General features: G+C 43.9%; 1 protein-coding gene across 2 annotated transcripts in view; it reads right to left on the bottom strand.

The window, feature by feature from the left end:
* Positions 1-11,076, bottom strand: part of LOC147023335 (copine-2-like) — a 76,714-nt gene extending 65,638 nt beyond the window's left edge. For both annotated transcript variants that reach the window (XM_085888612.1, XM_085888614.1), the window contains exon 1: positions 10,845-11,076. The gene's annotated coding sequence lies outside the window, so the exon portion shown is untranslated. The remainder of the gene's footprint in view (positions 1-10,844) is intronic.
* Between the last annotated feature and the right edge of the window lie 9,441 nt (positions 11,077-20,517).

The following is a 20,517-nucleotide window of genomic DNA, read 5'->3' as shown; positions in this document are numbered from 1 at the left end:
TTTTTTTTTTCACTTTGCATCCTTGTACTGTTTTTTATTTTTATTTTAAATAATGCACCAATCATTAGGAAATGCAACTTGTGCTTTGTCTCCACTTGACAGCCCACAATTTATCTGTTCTGAGCCATCAAGGAGCTGCATGGAAGCTCTGCGGCCCCACTACTACGACAAAGCTGTGTGGTTGTAAAGCCTTAAGTGGTGCATTTTGGCGGCATGGTGCCACCATGCGAGTGTAAACTAATACAACTTGGCGAATGAAGGCAATCACATGTGAACTATATATATGGGCCCTTCATTTGCTAGACAAAACATATTCATGTTGTGTGCATTCAGGACACGGCTGTCTCCACTTTAAATAACGTGTCACACAATGGGTCGGACTGTTCAGTATTCTCATCTGAACACCAACGGCTCATGATGCTCAGAATGGAGGTTCAAATGTCATATACCACAACGCATTTGCCAATTGTCTACCAATGTCCTTCAAAATTACAATTGAAATACACTGATGTCTACCAATGTCTTTGGCCTGCCTGTGATTTATATACAAGCTCAACTTTCAGCCTTAGACCAATGGTGCTGTTCATTGGTGCAGATGGTGCAGAATAGGCTAATCACAATGTTGAACAATTTCCATTTTTCTCAAATTCAAGTCTTCCCTTTAAAAGTGAATGTGTTCATCTAGATTGAAGAAATCGCAAAAATAAAATAATTACTGCCATTAATATTATTTTAAAATGACATGAATAACAACAATTGTCAGAGGATGAAATAAGATGCATTTCTTAAAGTTGACGCAGGCTTTATGAAATCCACATAAGGAAGTGTAATGTGATTTTGTGAAATTTTGAGTTTCAGTGACTTATCTCATTTCAGCAAAAACACACAGCGTTGACCAAATCGGCTCAAGGTTACGTGCCCTTGGTAAATTTGGACAACTACTGTGTCTTTGCTGAGTGGGTATCTAATTATTACACACACAATGGGTGTGAGTTTTAGGGGAGAGGGGGGCAAAAATGAGCCTAATGGTAGCATAAGTATGGTATGTATAACAAATACAATTACCCTGCACCCTCAAGAATAAGCGAAGGACCCAACAACTCCGCTGATGTATCAACAGGTGACATGCAGAGAATGCCAACAATGCCAACCTTGGAGCATATGATGCATTAAATAATTCTTCGCACACCTGCCCTTTCCTCCCATTCTATTAGCAAGCTTCACGGTATTTCACAATCTCATTTGCATAATCAGCTCGCTGTAATAGTTCAACGGAAATGTGCAGAAGACAAATGGATTATTGAAACCACTGCAGTTAACAAGCTCCAGGAAGGCAAATATATTTCTCCCACTAACCCGCTCCCTATCGGACACACGATGTGAACCCCACACCTGTACCTTTACTTTTAGGTTGCCTGATCAATTATTCAGTTACATTCTTCTGTCGAACATCTCCGATTGACCTCCATAATCTACACATTATCTTTTCTATCCAGTAACCCTATTTGCTCTATATCTTATGCTCAAGTTTCCTCTTGAAACATTGTTGGGATATTAAATTTAAATTTTTCCTTTAAACTATTTCATAAATAAACTAGAATGCACCATCACCAGATATGCCTCCTCCCACATTATTACATCATTATACATACTTGTACCAAGTTTCATTTAAATCCCTGAACCCATATTCAAAATATTAAATAATTCTGGCTGCCAGACCACGCGTCCGATCACATTGAAATTTAAAACATATATTAGGCATGACTACTAGATCATAACTGTGAAGTTTCACGTCGATTGATGAAATAATTTTTTTTTTAATGATTTTTGTTCAATCCAATATGGCTGCCAAACCATATGACCTATTAATTATTCGTGAAAACTCTGGCATCCTCAAAGCTTGGGGAACATGTGGGTGAAGTTTCCCCTCGATATGTCAAACTGTTCTGGAGAAGACGATTTTTGAAGGTTTTTACATTTAAAAAAGAAATGGCTGCCGAACCACGTGACCGAAGACGCCATCAATTTTTTTTTTCTTCCCATATACAATTGAACCCTCGATGATCCTCAAAATTTTTTGTACTGATCAGATAAAGCATTTGACATATGCAATGACATCACAGCAAAGCCACCTATGACATCAAAAAACATTTATTTCCCATGTGGAGTACTTGGCATGTGCCAAGTTCCAATTTTTTCGATGGAACGGTTTTGGAGATACAGAGATCCAAAGTTTTCCCTTTTTCCAACATGAATGCCACACCAAGTGACCTGTATCATCATATTTATCATAAAAAGATTCTACATAAGTACTTACACCTATGGTGAAAATTTCATGTAAATAGGATAAGTGGTTGCACAGAAAACATAGAAAATTAGCATGGACGCACAGACGTACGTATGGACGGACAGACGTAGTATGTATGGACGGACAACCCGAAAACATAATGCCTCCGGTGACTTCATCAGTGAGGCATAACTAGAATGGCACTCGGTAGAGCGCATACCTCTGCCAGGCTAAACAGTTTACGTTTTGTATCCCACTGATAGGCTGAATTTGGATCTGGATGTGAACCAAAATCATATCGGCTTGCTCTTCTCACCTCCCCAACTCATCCACCTAGTTTTGTCATAACTTGTCCATAACTTTTTGAAATATCATGCCATACATCATTTTTGGCCCCATCTCTCAATGGTGAAGAATCACTTTAAAAATTAAATTTCTCGTACCTGGATTTGAATATTCACCAAAATAGAATTTATTCGTCCTCGTCGCACACCCAACCTGTCCAACAAGTTTTGTACGAATCTGTCCTTAACTTTTTGAGATATCCTGTTCACAGACAAAATAAACAGACAGACAGAGGTGAAAACATAATCTCCGACTACTGAAGTAACAAGTTTTTTCATAAGCCGTCCACAACTTTTTGAGATATCATGCTTTTTTTGTTTTTGCCCCCATCTGTCAATGCCACCCCGGAATGCTCGGTGCGCATGCACAGAACCTCCCAGGCAATGGCAGTTTTTGGGGCACCATAAAAGTATGGGGAGAGAGAAAGAGAGAGAGAAAGAGAAAGAGAAATTGTTACTTAAAATGGTTCACAAAGCTTTTAAAAGAAGCCAATAATTCTCGTATCTGGATCTGGATCTTCACCAAAATTGAAATGATTCATCCTTGGTAGACACCCAACCTGACCACAAAGTTTTGTCTGAATATGTCCATAACTTTTTGAGATATCCAGCTCCACAGCACATCGTTTTTGGCCTTCTCATTCAATGGTGCAAAACCACTTAAAAAATTATCATATCCGGATCTTCACCAAAATTAAATACATTTGTTCTTGTTATACTCCCAACCTGTCCAACGAGTTTCATCTGAATCCGTCCATAACTTAGAGAAAGACCAAACAAAAAACAAAAAAAATCATTACCTCTGTGGCGTAGGTGGCGTAGGTAAAAAAGCAATTCTCCATGTGTATATGTATGTCTAATCATTATAGAATTGAAAACCAATGAGCCAATCTCCACCAAATTTTGCATATATGCTCGGAATATCCCGGGTCTTGTCATGGCCCTAAAATAATTCCCTCCTTGTATCCCCTCACCCTCCCCCCCCCCAGAAATTTTTGCCTGTACATGAAAGAATAGTGGATGTGGTTTAACCACTGACTCCTACCAAAGGGAGCAGGTATTGACACCTTTTTCCCCTCCCAGAGGAAGCAGGTGTTTCTGCTGTTCTATTACTAAAACAGTAAAAGGAGATTAATTTGTCTGTCTGTCCTTCACACAGAGAGGAAGCAGGACCTCGAGCATTAATGTCGAGGTTCCTGCTGTCTAGTGTTGTCTGTTAATAATTTTATGTTGCACTTCTGGATATAAGCACCAAACTTGGCAGATATGATCATAATAACTAAATCGAGAATGGGAGCCAATCGAAAAAATGCCTTTTTTTTTAATTAATCCCACTGTAAATTATGGGTGGGGTTCTCTCCTTTTTGTGGTGGAGGAATAGGGGCACACCCTGAAAATGCTTCAGATTTCAATAGAGGAAGCGCACTTTCTCGAACAAAATGGAGGTCAAAAGTTTGTTTTTCGGTGGGATTTGAATGCAATCAAATGATTTCGACGATTTGGATTCCATATTGATCCTGTTATGGAGGATGATTCATCACAGGTGAGTGATTTTATCTGTTGGACTTTAAAAAAAAGTGATTATTTGAGAGCTTTTAGCCTAAATATTCCAAATTCATGCACGTTCATTTTCGATCGGTACACACGACACAGCACAGTCGTCCGATGTGATGTCAGTGGCATTTTTTGATTGGGGGACTGCGGTGCCGCAGTGGATGATGGTGGTTGAGAATGGGGGACTGCGGTGGATTATGGTGGCTGGCTGGGGGACTACAGTGGATGATTGTGGTTGGCTGGGGGACTGCAGTGGATGATTGTGGTTGGCTGGGGGACTGCAGTGGATGATGGTGGTTGGCTGGGGGACTGTGGTGGATCATGGTGGTAGAAAGTGGACTGAGGTGGATGGTGGTAGTCAGTGGAGAATTGGGGTCTATGATAAACTTTGGAACGAACATAGTACATGACATGTCTACCATATTGTATTTGGGCTATGGACTGAAGAAATTACTTATTACACTTCCAGATTCCGAGTCTCGTTGCTGACATCCAATGGAAGAAGTGCATCATCTGCCAGCGGAAAACGTCTGAGTCTCTAAAATGCCCCACAAAGGACAGACAACGTCTAGACGCTGCTAAGAAAACCTACGTGAATTTCCTCCAAAATGTTGGCCAGTTCAGGAAACTGCAATGCTTTGCCCTGCAACGTTACATTCAACCTAGATGATCTGTCTGCTTTCGTCGAGAATAGAGCATCGTGGCACAAAACGTGCTACCTCAAGTTCAACAACACCAAGCTGGACAGGGAATGAAGCAGGCCGCACAAGAGACCAGCGACACGGTGTGCAACTGGTGATCCAGAACCAAGCAGGCCTAAACGCCAGCGCATTGCAACAGATGTCTGCTTTTTCTGCTTTAACGGTGAAACACTGAGTAATTTCAGTACGATGGAGGCAGACAGGAGAATGATAATGATCGCCGCCGAGTTAGCAGACGATAGTTTGCTCAGCAGACTGTCCGGAGGAGGGGATTTAATAGCAATGGACGGGAAGTACCACACTGCCTGCCTGGTAAACCTCAATAACCGGTGCCGGTCACATCTAAGGAAGAAACCTCCTACCGTGGACATTGATCAGTGCATGGGTGAAAGTGCAGCGTTCGTCAAGCTAATAGATCACATAGCCTGTATACTACTCGTCTGAGCAACCAAGGTATTTCAACGTACGTCCACCGAACCAGACTTAAGGAACGGATCCTGGAACACTTTCCTGACTGCACTGAACAGTCTGATGGCAAGAATGTCTTGTTGATATTCGACCAATGTATGAAGGTACTGTTGCAGGATGCAGTGAAAGGCTGGAACTTCACGGATGAGGCATTGATCCACGCTAAGGCCGCGAAAATCATCCGTCGGGACCTGTTCTACCATCGAGCGTACAGATTTAATGGGTCATTTCCGCATGATGGACAAAACAAATCAGTTCCATCCAGCCTGCTGTCGATCGTCTCGTTCATATTGAACGGTCCAAACATCAAAGGAGATGCAGAAGATTCACAGGCTACGCTGAGCGTCGCCCCGGTTATCGCCTTCAATGCCAAGAAAATCCCAAACAAGTCAAAAGTGAAACCACGACACAGCCTAGATCGTGAACCTCCCCTACCAATTTACATTGGACTGAATGTTCATTCTCGGACAAGGTGCAAAGCCATCATCAAAGAGCTCCATCGTCTGGGCCTATGCATCTCTTACAATCGAGTTCTGGAGATTTAACAGTGGCTCGCCACATCAGTTTCTCAGCGCTATGAAGAAGATGGTGTGGTGTGCCCAGCACATCTTCGACGTGGTCTCTTCACTGTTGCTGCATTAGATAATCTGGACCACAACCCGTCATCAAATACGGCAACGGCCACTTTCCACGGCACAGGTATCAGTTCATTCCAGAACGTAGATGAAGATAACTGTATCCAAAGCCTGCCGTGAACTGATCCGGTGCGCGTGTAGAACTGAGCGTCGACACTGCAAATGCGTGAAAGCCTCGGTGAAGTGCACGCCACTCACTGTGTGCCAAATGTCCTTGTACAAAGTAGTGAGCGAGTAGGTTTCTCCAATTCCGTTCTTGTCATCGATCCCAGAGCCTCGAAATGTACAGTGAATATTGTATATTAGGCTTATCTCAGGTAAATTTTCAAATCGTATTTAAAATCGGTATATTTGGACCAGTTTGGAGGGATGATTTTTGACTTTTTGTCTCATTCATTCGAAGTCCACCGTTTTGGGCGCATACTTTTGTGTATGGGCTTGAAAATGCGTTTGACCTCGTTTTTGGACACATTTTCAATTTGGAATTTCCATTAAAAATATTTTGTGGCGATTTTCCGGAAAAGGTATCCTACGTATCACAAAGGAACCCGTTTTATATGGAAGGATTTACTTAAACCGAGTAAATTCCGAGTGAACCAAAAATGTTCGGTTCGTGTGTTAAACGCAAACATAGTTCATTTCATGTTATTTTTTTATGGTAATAAGAGAATACAAAGGAAAAAAATAGGAGAATAAAAGAGTGATTTCCCGAGTGATGATGTAATCCAGACTCATAAATGTTACTGATTTTAAAAGGCCATTAGTGGATGATTAGTAAACCACGTGTACCCATGGGGGCAGTGTGGTTATGGAAAATTTGAACTGTGGAAGGATTTCATAGGAATTTAGTCAACACAATCACATTTCAATTGAATTACTTCTTGCGGATACAGTACACACATGACTGTAACTTGCCCATTTATCAACCGATTTTCAAATTTTTGGTGCCGATTTACACGAAAAGACGTTATGTAACGCTACTATAATTTCTCCATTATATCGTTCAGTCGGATTTTGAATGTCGCCTCACGTCCTGATACGGCGAGTTTGGCGGACATCTTGAAAAATGGCGGCCAAGGGGTCATCTGACGTCAGTTTCAGTGTCATATTCGGAATCCTCGAGCTCGTCACGTTCCCAGAGGGAACTGGTATTTACTCGTTTCATGAGTCTCGTTTTCTGTACAGTATTTTAAAAAAAAAACAGAATGACCGCACTGTGGTCACAACCTGTGACAAATTTGGCAACTTCACTTTCAGCGCCATGATTGCTCCATGGGAGGTCGAGTGTATTTTTATTTTTTTTTCCTCACCACTCTCAAATCCACTTCCAAATGCCAACAATCGATATACTGTTGAAATTTTAGGAGTAAAATCGCTTTCCTCTCCTATTTCCAAACCTTACTAATCATTTTCATTCGACCTTTGATGAGATTTTTCAGGGTCCCTCATCGTGAGTAATACGCGACCCAAACAAAACCAATGGAAATCTGACTCAATAAAACCAAGCGTTGTATAATCAGCACAGCAGAGGCCTACAGGCCTGATGTCTTCGGCCCACAGAAAACCAAGATGGCAGCCATATCATTTTGTTTGGGTGCCATGATGAGTGGAATCCAGCGATAAATGTGGGTGGGCTCCGGCAGCTGTCTGACCAATGGGTGCACGTTTCAAAATCAACCCCCAACAAGGACCACAACAACAACAACAACAACAGCAACAACAACCTTGCAGAGCTCTTGTAGACCTATTATGTGACGCAAGTGAAAATAACAATCAAAATGCAAGTTAGATGAGGAAATACATATTGAGGGTAACTTTAGGTCACTCCATAAGGCCTGCATAAAGTTTGTCCCCATTCTGAGTCCAGCGAGGAAACAGGAAACACGATCATGCAAATCTCAAGGCTGAACTCTCCAACCAGCCTCCATCTGCAATGTCAAGGTGGTGCTTTGTCAAGTCTGTCTGTGGTATATGCTACCCCTTCATCACCCTTCCCTCCAACCCACCCGAAATTGCATATCAACAGATTCTGCCCGAGATAAAGCAGAATGTCTTAATCCTATGTTTGTCTCTAAATCTTGTGTCCCCAACCCATACTGTTGTCTCCCCCATCATACCATCTCATACTCACCATCTATTGGATTTTGTATCCTTCTCATCCCAGATGGCATCAGTGCCAATGTTCTCAAATCCTGCTCTGCTGCTCTTGTTTCTTCTCTATCTTTCCTACTCAGTCTATCATTCTCCTTTGGCCAGCTCACATATGTCTGGAAATCAGGAAACATCACTCCCATCCATAATAATGGGGTAAACACTTATCCCCTCAATTACAGACTAATCAGCTTACTTCCAATTGCAAGCAGTCTTGGAATCCATCACAGCTGCTACTGTCAAGTCTTTCCAGTTTTCAAGCAGGCTGATCTTTGACCTTTGGTTTGGATTCTGTCCCAGTAACTCAACTTTGAACATGCTTTTATTAAAATCTCAGCAATGGTTAGAAGCCTTAAATCTCAAACAAGAGGTCAGGGCTATTTCCCTCGACATGTTTCAGGCATTTGATAGTCTGGCATGCTGCCCATCTTGCAAAGCTTGCTGCCTGTGGCATATAAGGCTGCATCAATCCAGGATTTCTGACTTTCTCATCATTACTATCAGTGGAACCCACTCCTCTGCTCTCCTCTCCTCTCTCAGTGGAGGCCAGCCTGGTGTTGGCTCAGTGGTTAGGGTGGCGGCTTGGGATCCTAGGGTCCTGAGTTCAAGCCCTGTCGGCTGCTGAATTAATACACCAACGGGTTGACTCAGCCTGTCATCCTTCCGAGGTCGGCAAAATGAGTACCAGTTCCAGTGTGTGTACTGGTAGAGGGGCACTGCATCAGCGACACGGTCGCGCTTCAAGAAATGATAGCTACCCCAGCAGCTAAGCTGTCATACAACCACACAGTGGAGGCCAAAGCGCTGCAAGGCAGTGTTGGGCCCCACTATTGTTCCTCATCTACATAAACAACCAATGCTCTGTAAAATTCCATCTACCTTTTGTTAGACAACTCCACAATGTCATGCAATTCATGCAAGACCTCCATCCCATCTGATAGAGATGTTTAAGATAATGAAGGGTATAGACAAAATAAGTGCAGAATAGTTTTTTCCAGCAGAATAGACACTGACAGGACCAGGAACCACAGTCTTCAAGTAAACATGAGGAGAGTGATGACCTTTTACTCCGAGAGTAGTTAATGCATGGAATGGTCTCCCAGGAAAAGTAATGCAATTAGCAGATAGAAGCATTTCAACTAGAGTGGAAGATGAACATTGGCAGGACCGGTAGGTAGCATAGGTATGGATGGGTGTCTTCATCCCTCCTCGTATATATTACATATAGTGTCATCCCTATTCATCCTCCTCCTCCCTCGTCCTCCCCCTCATTTCTCCTCCTTCCCCTCTGGAATTATTAAGCAGATAAACTGATGGATGGATGTCTGTGTGGTGTTGATAGTACAAGATGGGCCAAGTGGTCTCCTGCGTCAATGTTCCTTGAATAACCTGTTTTGTTTTTTACAAGTGGTATTTCTGAAATGTGCAATTATCAGTTTCATGCCATTGACAAACGCATACATGAGGCACACTCGAGGCACACTCAGGTTTGGTGGAAATTTCCAAAGTAAAGTAATCAAAAGAGACATTGAGAATGTACAGCCTATAATACACAACATGACACAACACCAAGTGTGATGACAGTGGAAAGTAAACAATTCATGACACTTATTAATCCAGTACACACTCACTGCACTCTGTGTGTGTGTATGTATATATATATATATATATATATATATATATATATGTGTGTGTCAACGTATGTGGCTTAATAGTAAGACATCAGATGATTGGAGCATCCGCTCTTGGTGTGGGAGGTCGGTGGGTCAAACCCCGACGGAGTGCTGGCAAAGACTCAGGAAATGGTCCCTGCTGCTTCCTTGAATGATGCTTAGCACTTAAAAAGGAAAGAGCATGGACGAACAACCATAGGTTGGCAGCCACAGCGCATCCTTGATGGGCCGAATGGTTTCCTTTTGAGTTGAAGTTCCTCGTCAGGAACATGTACAATAAGTATTATGTAGTTGCGTACAATCATCAAAAGCCAGTGACCATGTATGTATGTACTGTATATATATATATATATATATATATATATATATATATATATATATATATATATATATATATATATATATATATATATATATGTAATCTCTTACTCCCCCACCATTTTATATTTCCATTCCCAAATTTAACCAACCCCATCCCTCCCCACCCTCTCAAAACGTGCACACTGAACACACACATACAACCTCCCTTTATCCCCATCCATAAATTGTAAGAATGAACTAACTAACTAACTAACTATATAAATAAGTAACAAAAATTTAAGTTTTAAAGTGAAGCCCAAGTTGTTTGTTTTGTTTTTTTTTTGTTTGTTTCATAAGTGACGTCATAGTTTGATTAAATCCTGATGCATCATGTAAATCTACACTTGGCAGTATCTCGACAAACGTTCAGGTGAAACTCTTCGAATGTGCGTGTTGCAATGAGAACCCACAAGACACACTTGTCGGGAATTCCCAAACTGTAGGAAGAATGAGGGAACAGAGGGTGGAGCCTGAACACCGCCCGGGCGCGGTCCGTATTCCATGGAACCTCAGAGAGCAAAAACGTCTTGTCAGTTAGAAATATAAATATAAATAAATAATCTTTAAAACACACACGATTCTACCTGCTCTCGCCGCTTCAAGCCACACAAGACTCAAGGAATGCTAGAGACGTGGCGGAGTCATATTTATGGTAATGGTTCCTCACTTACCCCTCTATCCCTCTGTCGATGGTGTTGCGGTTCTGCTCGTCCACGTGACCACGAACCTCCAAAGCAGTCCAACGGCTAAATGTATTCGAACTTCGAAGGACTGATTGTTATCGGTTGGGATCGAGCACGCACGAATTAAGGAAAGGTCTTCCTGTTGTCATAAACGTCCAACGCGTACACACATCTCCACATCTGTGCTGGGGCCGCCCCGAGGGGTTGGGAGTTGTCAGGATGAGTACCTGCCCCGAAATCCAAGAGCTCCGCCCCCTCCGTCCCCGTCAAAAGCAGCGATTGGAGGTTACCCTGTCGAGTGCACGCCCACAAACCAAGAGCTCCGCCCCCTTCCCTCCTCGTCAAAAGCAGCGATTGGAGGTTACCCTGTCAAGTGCACGCCCACAAACCAAGAGCTCCGCCCCCTCCGTCCCCGTCAAAAGCAGCGATTGGAGGTTACCCTGTCGAGTGCACGCCCACAAACCAAGAGCTCCGCCCCCTTCCCTCCTCGTCAAAAGCAGCGATTGGAGGTTACCCTGTCGAGTGCACGCCCACAAACCAAGAGCTCCGCCCCCTCCGTCCCCGTCAAAAGCAGCGATTGGAGGTTACCCTGTCGAGTGCACGCCCACAAACCAAGAGCTCCGCCCCCTCCGTCCTCGCCCAAACGGTGATCGGATTCGTGGGTCGAAAGGTGATTCGATACTTCAATCCGCCTGGTTTACCCACACATACCTGTGAACTGACGACACACAGCCGTAACTCACGTTCGCCGGTTTAAGTGGACTCATTCCAAAGCGATGTTTTACTTCCCGTCCTTCTGCAAAGCAAGCTTGCGGCTCAGCGGCGCCCGGCTCTTGTTGGTGAAGCCGGCAGTGCGAAGCCGATAAGTGAAGGTTACCACAACAAAACCAACAAACGACCGACGGGCGTCATTAACAACCGCAACGAGAGTGGAGATTTTAAAAGCAAATGTGGCGTTAAAAGCACCAAACATAACCGCGCAAAGTGCAAGCGACAAGCGTCGTGAGCTCGGGGGGGTGCAGCATTGTGGAGAACGTGTTATACTGGATTTTTTTCATTCGTCTTAAAATGCTTCATAGGTGCTTTGTTAGTCGTTTCGCCCACGTGGAAAGGATGAGAGCCTGTCAACCCACCTGATGTTATTTTAACGGCGCCACGGGCTCCAACTCAAGACCCTATGGTATTAAGCCAGCCACCTGAACCACCACCAAGCAATCGCTCCACTCCCCCCCCCCCCACCCGCCTTGCGCATGCGCACGGTCACTCGATTGCTGTGCCTCGTTCCGTGTGGCATCACCGAAATAAACCTCCGTGTGAGAAGCCTGACCTTCCGGTATTCTTGGCGTGGTGGCCACAGTGTCCACAGCCTCTCGACACTCATACACAAGAGTCGTATTTTACGACCACGACCACGACCACGATCGCTAATCGAAACGTTCGCGTAGTCACGTAATCGCCAACATTAACGTTTAATCGCTAACGTCTTCGACCAGTTTAGGAGCGCTTGTGGCCTACAACAGCCAGAACAGTGTATATAGTCTTCGCCTGGTAGTTGTGGAAACGGCGCCATGGCTGCTCTCCTTCGTGCCCTGAAGCAATGGCAATTCACAAGAAATGAGACCATAACTACCTTTGGAGAGTTGGTGACAAAATCTGACGTATATTATTCCGCTTGACACGAACTTTGCGCCCTTTCCCGGCGACGACGTCACTTGGCTTAAGAAGAAGGCTGCAAACCCGAAAGGGTTTTGCTGGTGACCTGGCTGAAGTCCCCAAGGATCAACGGCGTGTTACGAATCTGGAAGCCTTGTGCACACAGACAGACAGCAGTCCCGAAGCTTGGTTATTTCGATAAGTGTGTGTTTATAGTTAGGGTCCCCTACCTGTGTCTAATGGGATTTACATGTGTGCTGCGACTTACTTTTTTTAGTCGGGGTTTTCGTAATACAAATCGAGCCTCCAGTCAACCGAAACCATCACTCCTTCACTTCGCACATCGCGCCATTACACACGCGTGTCCAGCCACGGACGTGGGCGGAGATTTCCATCCCCTCAGACCGGGACTCTGGCCAGGAAGGCAGGGACGTGCCCCTTGTCCAATCAGGCCACAGAAGGCGATTTTCCCACGACACGTCGGCCAATGAGAGTTGAGATGGCCACAGAAGGCGGTTTTCCCACCGACACGTCAGCCAATGAGAGTTGAGATGGCCACAGAGAGCGACCTTCCCAAAACGTCCCATCCAATGAGGGTCGAGAGCGCCTCAGACAGTGGTGTGCTCACCCCGGAGGAGAAAGGAATATAAGAAACGCCAGGCTGGGTAGTGGTGGTGAAAAAAATGATCGAGGTGGTGGAGGTTGTCGTAGTGGAAAAAGGGTCGTGGTCGCCATTGTGCTAATCATCATCATCGTGTTGCGGGTTCGAGTCCCGCCGATCCAGGACGTCAAGGACCACACGAGGTGGACAGGTCCAAGCACAGGCTCTGGTCTCAAGCTCACCTGTCCTCGAGCTGGAGGCCTTCAATAAAGACCATTCGGGTCCATTTCTGTGTGTGTCTGTGTGTCTGTGTGTGGGCCCATCTTTAAGTAGCAACTGGATAAGTGCTTTTGCTTGTACATTGACTGCATTTCTTATTGTCGGTTTCACTCTGCTCTTGTGTTCCCTTCCTCCCCCCCCCCCCCTATTGTAAATAAATCCCCTGTTAAATGTTTCAGCTCATTTTTGTGTTTCTTTTCTTGGTTTAGCACGGTGCGTGTTGAGAAGTAGCAAGGGTAAATTGTGCATTTGGACCGACGGACCTCAGTAACCATCCGCTCGGGTTATGCACGGTTCGAGCACGCTACTGGCTCATTCCGCTTGAGCTCCGCCGAGGGTGAATTTCCCCGGTAGTATGGACGACGTGGGTATTTAGGTAAATTGAAATTGGCAATCAGCCCTATCCCACGCAGTCGACCTATTGGCGATCTTCGGTCCGATAAGGGACCCATCAGCTCCGGAGTTATCCGGGGTGATGACCCATAAATTCCGGGTGTTCGGTGGAGCCGACTCTACTGCTCCATCTAGCGGCCGTGCTCTTTGCCGAAACTCGGCCCCACAACAGGCGCACTGCCACTCAGAAGAATGCGCACATCGACCTCATGCTCAGGCAGATTGATCATTTCTGCCCAATCGTCTCGCGTAACTCCATCATGAAGTCATCGACGTCAGTAGCAAACATCTAGCAGAAGATAAGACAATATTTCGGTTTTCAGTCAGCAGGTGCTCATTTTTTGGACCTGGCCAATATCAGGCTTAAGACAGATGAACGCCCAGAAAACGTGTCCCAGCGGTCGACTGCCTTCTTTGAAGATAATCTGACAGGTGGTTGTGACATCACCCACCATGGTGAGGCTATCTCTGCAGATGAGGATATGACCCCATCCCTTGAGAACACAGTTATATACTTGTGGTTGTCACTCATAAACCCTTCCCTTCCACAGCTCGTCAAGCAGAAATATGGTGCTGAACTTCACAACTGCTCACTGGCTTCGCTCAAGCCCAAAATCTCATAGGCATTGTTATCCCTCTGAGAAGAGTTATGCACAATCGAGGACAGCAGAACCATGCGTAACACCGGCGGCTTTAACTTCAGATGCAGTACACCCGGTCGTAATACGTCCAGGAAAGCATTTATGCCAAAGTGCACAGGATAGGGATGTTTGGAGAAATCTGATCATGAATGTCACGAGAAGTTGGCCACAACTTGATGGAATGATATAACTTGATAACTATGACGAAAATGAAAATCTCAGATCACAAACTGTTCTACACAACATACTGAAGGGCCCATTCAAAAATGATTTACAGTGGCCTGCAAAAGTATTCACTCCGATCAATGACACATTTAGATGAGTTATGTAGAAACAATTTTTCCAAATGAACTTTTTTATTCATGACTGAATAGATAAAACTATATACTGTTATAGTTGAAGGAGATTTCATGTCAGGAATACCTGGAAAAAAAGGTACAAATCAAACTTCACTGGTTGTAAAAGTATTTCACCCCTGAGGTCAGTGCTGAGTGGAAGCATCTTTCGCAGCAATGATTGCTACAAGTCTTTTTGGGTAGGTCTCTACCAGCTTTGCACAGTGAGATGGTGAAATCTTTACCCATTCTTCACGTGAAAATTGCTCTTGTTTCGCCAAGTTTGATGGGGATCTTCGATGGACTGCAATCTTCAAGTCTCACCATAAATGTTCAATTGGGTTCAAGTCAGGACTTTGACCGGGTCACTCAAGAACATTAATTTTCTTCTTATTCAGCTCCACCAATGTGGCTTTAGCTTTGTGCTTATGGGAAATCTCATTCAAGATTATGGGAAAGCTTGCACAGAAACGTCCAAAATGGCCATTCAGCTCATAGTTGCAAAAATATAGACTGAAATGAAAGAGCAACCCGATGGCATCCAACATGCCGTGTCTGAGAACAAAAATGACTGCACTGTGGTCACAACCTGCGACATAAAAAAAATCTACATAAATATATATATATATATATATATATATACATATAAAAAAATGTATATATATATATATATATATATATATATATATATATATGTATGTATGTACTTGGTAGATAGTTTAATCATATGGGGCCATTCAAAAATTACCTAAAGCTATTTTTTTAGGGAGACGCATTCAGGCTTGATTAAACCTTACAAATAATTTTTGTTCGCCATATGATTCGAATTTACGAGGTCCCTCATCGTGATTAACGCTCAATCAAAACAAAGCCATTGGAAATCTGACGCAACAAACCCAGACAGTATATAATCCGCACAGTCTTTCAGACCTAATGTGCTAGGCCCACCAGAAAACCAAAATGGTGGCCATATCATTTTGTCTGGGTACCATGGTGGGTGGAGTGAAGCGACCAATGTAGGTGTGGTCCAGCAACTGTCCGAATCATGGGTGCACATCTCAAAAATCAACGCCCAACAATAACCCCAACAACAACAAAAACAGCAGCAGCAAGAGCAATGTGGAGGAGCTCTTGAAGACCTGCAACATGTCACAGGTAAAAATCCACCTCATGCATCCGTTGGCAAGGGTACACCAGTACTTCCTCCTCAAACTCACATCGGCATGATGCAAATCTTCAGAAACCAAACAAAAAGGACATGAAACTGAATTACAAACACTAAAATGATTCAATAAAACACGAGTCAGTAAAATCATGTCAACAATTCTCCAGTCAATATCATCCGTTCATTTAACAACCAGAGGGACGTACATCGAGGACCATTGCGGGTGAGAGGAAGACCCCAGAGGCAGACTCTTCACACATGGAGACCCAAATTAATCTTCACACAAAAAATAGTAGCAGACAGTGACAAAGGTGGTATAGACGCTTTTTTATAACACAAGAAGGTGGAGAGGAATACAGATCCACCGTTTCTGTAAATGTAACCGAAGTTGTCTGTAGCTCAGGAAGAAAAGTTCTGGTTTTTGAGTGATGGTTGGTTCTCTCCAGGGGTCTCTGCTAATTTTCTCAAAGATAAGTTTCCGGTCGTTGTTTGTGTTTTGACTTTCTTTTGTTGCCTCCATGTTTACTGTTTGTTCATAGTTCAGTTTTGTTTCAAAATTTGTTCTTTTTGGTGAGTTTTTGTCAGTCTTGTCATATCGGGGTTTTGTGAGGCATACTCATCAATGTGCACAATCATGTTTATTTGTATTTTCTCCTTAGTAAAAGTTTTTATTTTCTTCACTTTTCCATCCACTCTCGTTCTAACCCTCCCAACTAAACCCTCTGTTTCATGTGTTTAAAAAAAAAAGAACAAGTCTGAAGACTTCAATGGTTCATGAGCGGTATTTGACGATGTAGATTGTTTCAGAAGTTAAGGATGAGACAATATGATAATTTTTGACCAAGTTATAATTAATTATCTTGGCCTTCAATCAACAGCTGCAAAATGTCGAAAACCCGGTTTCGTTCAACAACTTTCAAAATTTGACCTTTGCATAACCTTTAAAGGTCACAAAACAATGTTGTGGACATTAAAATAAGGAAACAGGATACGTGCTATAGCTTATTGGAGTTAGTTCGTCGAAGAAGGTCAAAAACCCGGTTCGATTCCCACAACTTTGAAAATTTGACCTTTGTGGCCTTTAAAGGTCAAAGGTCAAGGATTATGACCTTTTGTGCAAAACTTCCTCTGGAACATTCCAGGAACAATACAACATCATATAGGCTATATGGCATTTCGCACTCCTCGGATTATCCATACTTTGATGAAATCAGCGTAAAAACAAACTTGAAGGGGGCGCCACGGGCAAGGTGTTCGAGATAGAGCAAAACGGTTGCAAGACTTTAGGTGGGGAATGACCTCAAGATTATGCGTAAAAAATATTGTCATCCTAGCTCTCAAAGTTTGGGCGGTCATATGATTTTTATGTCAAAATTCGCAATTTTCTAAGTTTTTGACCTTGTGACCTTGACCTTGGGACGAAAATGAAAAATCGGACAATGACATGTTTTAGGTAATTCATTTTGCTATTCAAATACCAAAGAACCCATTCCATTCAGTCAATTCCCTCGGAGAAGATAGATTTTTAATCCGACTACCCCCTAAAAATGGCTATTTTTTGAGCGTGTCTCTGCCCACAATGGGTGTAGCACGCCCTCATCCAGGGAAACACAACTAGACATTGATATCGAACACATAACCAAGTTTCATCAAGATCGGATCGAAGTCCACGGAGTTATGCTCTGGACAGACAGACACACAGACAAGCCGGTAGGCGGATATGGGTCATCGATCAAGTCGAATTTAGTCGTTTTTCAGCCGTTACTAGCCAACAAAAGCGTCCATAGCAACGGTTCTTTCTCACACATAAGTTGGACATACCATGAACCTACCATACCAGTTTCATGTATATCTGACTCATAGTCTCTGAGATATAACGAAGTTCGTTTTTTTATTGTTTTTGACCAGGGTTCATTCAAAGTCTATCTTCTCCGACAGTTTTCATAGGATCCGGCTGGAAATTTTTGACAATATGGCTGAATGTACTTCCTGCCCACAGTCGCTCGTGGCCCGATTTTTGTTTTTCGAAAAAATTAATTTTTGAGATATTTTTGAAAATTTCAAAGGTCCGTTGCTAGGCAACGGATGGGTCCATAGCAACAGTTCTCATTTGCACACAACTAGGTCATGGTATGAACCTACCAACCAAGTTTCATCGAAATTGCCATTGTATTAACAGAGCACTTTACCGAACAGACAGACAGACAGACAAACATATCGACGGAAGTACTGATAATAAGGGTAGACTAGATTGACTATACTACCCAACATAACGAATATAGTGGTCACTCTAGCTGGCGCTCGTGAACCAATTATACCACAAAAAGACACCTTTTCCCTTCTCATCTGTACCACACGTAACCACGTGACTTCCTGTACCGACTCTTCTTCCTCCTTCCTCCTTTGCTGACCAACCATCTTCTACTTTTGCCGTCCCACATTCACCATACACCTTCACGGTTTTTTTCTTCAACCTTTCCTTTACCAATCTTACCTAATCTTTATGGGAAAAGAAAAACCGTCCCTTGAAATGTTTCAATTTCCTGTTTCACACGTGTGGTTCTCTGTATTGTATCATAATTCACCACTCTTCTTCAAAAGACTTCATTTTCGACCTTTCCTTCATCCCGTATCTAAAACGTCCAACTGTTACAACGTTTCTTTTCTCCAGTCTCTTAATTCTCCTTTACTGCTTCCCTCACGTAATGTCTTTAATCACATCTCTGACTTAAAAAAAGTTTTAATCCCACTTTACAATGCACGCTCCTGTTCCATTAATCGTCCCTTTTTTCCAACTTCAGTGGCAATTCACCCCACATCCTTAAATCTACCTCCTCCTCCTCCTAACCTCCTCCTTAAATCTACTGTGTCGGAGTGGCGACCCATCCAGGATTGTGCCCAATAGCCAAGGAGACTGCTTAAAGCAGCACCAACGCTCTGCACAGAGTATGGTCCCAATATCCTCCTCCTCCTCCTCCTCCTCCTCCTCCTGCTCCTAACCCCTCACCTGTTATCCCCTCTCCTTGCCCTTCATCCAACCTCTGCTCTTGGCACCTCTTCACTGTCTTCTGCTTTAGTATCAGCTCCTCCTCTCATGTCCCAAACTGTGTGTGTTCTTACATCTGTGGGCACATTCTCACCGAACAGATATCTCACTCTCTCAATCAGTACACTCCTCAACATCTCAAACATGCTCTTTATTTCCTCTCATCACACCTCCTCCTCTTAACAACTTATCAAATCTTGCACCTCTCCCTGCCTGCTCCTTTCTTCACCAGACCACTACCAAGTCTCATCCATGCCCTCTCCCCAACTCTCCCATCGCCCCACCGCCCTTTGGCCATGCCTGCTTTCATCATCTACCCTCCCTCTCAAAGCTTCCCACTCACCCATCCCTCTCAAAGGAACCTTCACACTCTTCCCCTCCAAACTTCTCACTTACTTTTCTCAAAAACTTCTCCCTCACCCTTTTCCCTCAACTCTCCCCTCTCACCATTCTCACTCCGATGTCCCCCACGCCCCACTCCCCCTCCTCAAAGTTGCCCCCCGCCTCACATCCACAAAGCTGCCTCCTTCCCCTGCCCTCTCTCTTCCATCTCATTCCTCTACCTCCTCCAATCTTCAACTTCCCTCTGCCCCCTCTCTTATTACTCCCCATTGTGCCTCATCCAATCACTACCGAGCCTTTTCTCCTCCTCATGCGAGCCCTTTCCCAAGCTCTTCTGCAATCCCACACACTCTGTCAAAACTCTCCCTACCTCTCACCCTTCCTCCCTCATCCTACCCTCCACCTTCCCTCCCCTGCACCCAAAGCCTCCTCCCCTCCCTCTTCCTTAACAGTGTGGACCTCAAACATCCGGGGCCTTCACCTAAACCTGACAGATCTTTCCATATGGGTTGCCACTGATAAACCTAATATATTCTTCTTAACAGAAACTTTCCTCCCCCAAGACATCTCTGACTCCCTAGCATCTCTACCTGATTACTCCCTCCTCCGGTATGACAGGCTTGAGCTTCGTCCTCGCTGCAGAGTTGCTCTCTTCATCAAAAATTATATACCTCACTCTCCATGCACTGCCCTCACTCCCCCACACCCCTAGTATACCTCTGGCGATGGCATCCCCTCCACTCCCACCTCATGTTTATATGTGTGTTGTACCGTCAACCAAAGAGTGATGACTCCATTTTCATCTCGCTCGCCGAAAACATGGACCAACTTCTATCCTCTCATCCCACGTCTCCTAAAAACTTGCTCTGCTGCTTTTGCGCACCCTCTCCCTCTAGTCTATTCACCCTCTCATTTGCTCAAGGACATCCTGCCATTTGCTTGGAAATCAGCAAACATCACTGCTCTGCGTAAAAAGGTGCAAAAACAGTTCCCTGCAACTACAGACAAATCAATTGTCTCCCAATCATCAGCAAGGTCATGCAATCCATCATCACGTCAGACATTAAAGCCTTCCTCTTCTCCAATAGCCTGACTTCCGATCAACAATTAGGATACAGACCAGGTCACTCTACCCTGCACTTGCTGCTCCTGCTTTCCCAATAATGGATGGAGGTCCTCAATGACAAACATGAGATCAGAGCCATC

This window comes from Eptatretus burgeri, chromosome 7, assembly GCF_056783735.1.
Source record: "Eptatretus burgeri isolate ZD-2024b chromosome 7, Ebu_testis_v1, whole genome shotgun sequence".
Taxonomy (NCBI): Eukaryota; Metazoa; Chordata; class Myxini; order Myxiniformes; family Myxinidae; genus Eptatretus; species Eptatretus burgeri.
The sequence above is the reverse complement of the archived record's forward strand: the minus strand, read 5'-3'. Positions and strand labels throughout refer to the sequence as shown.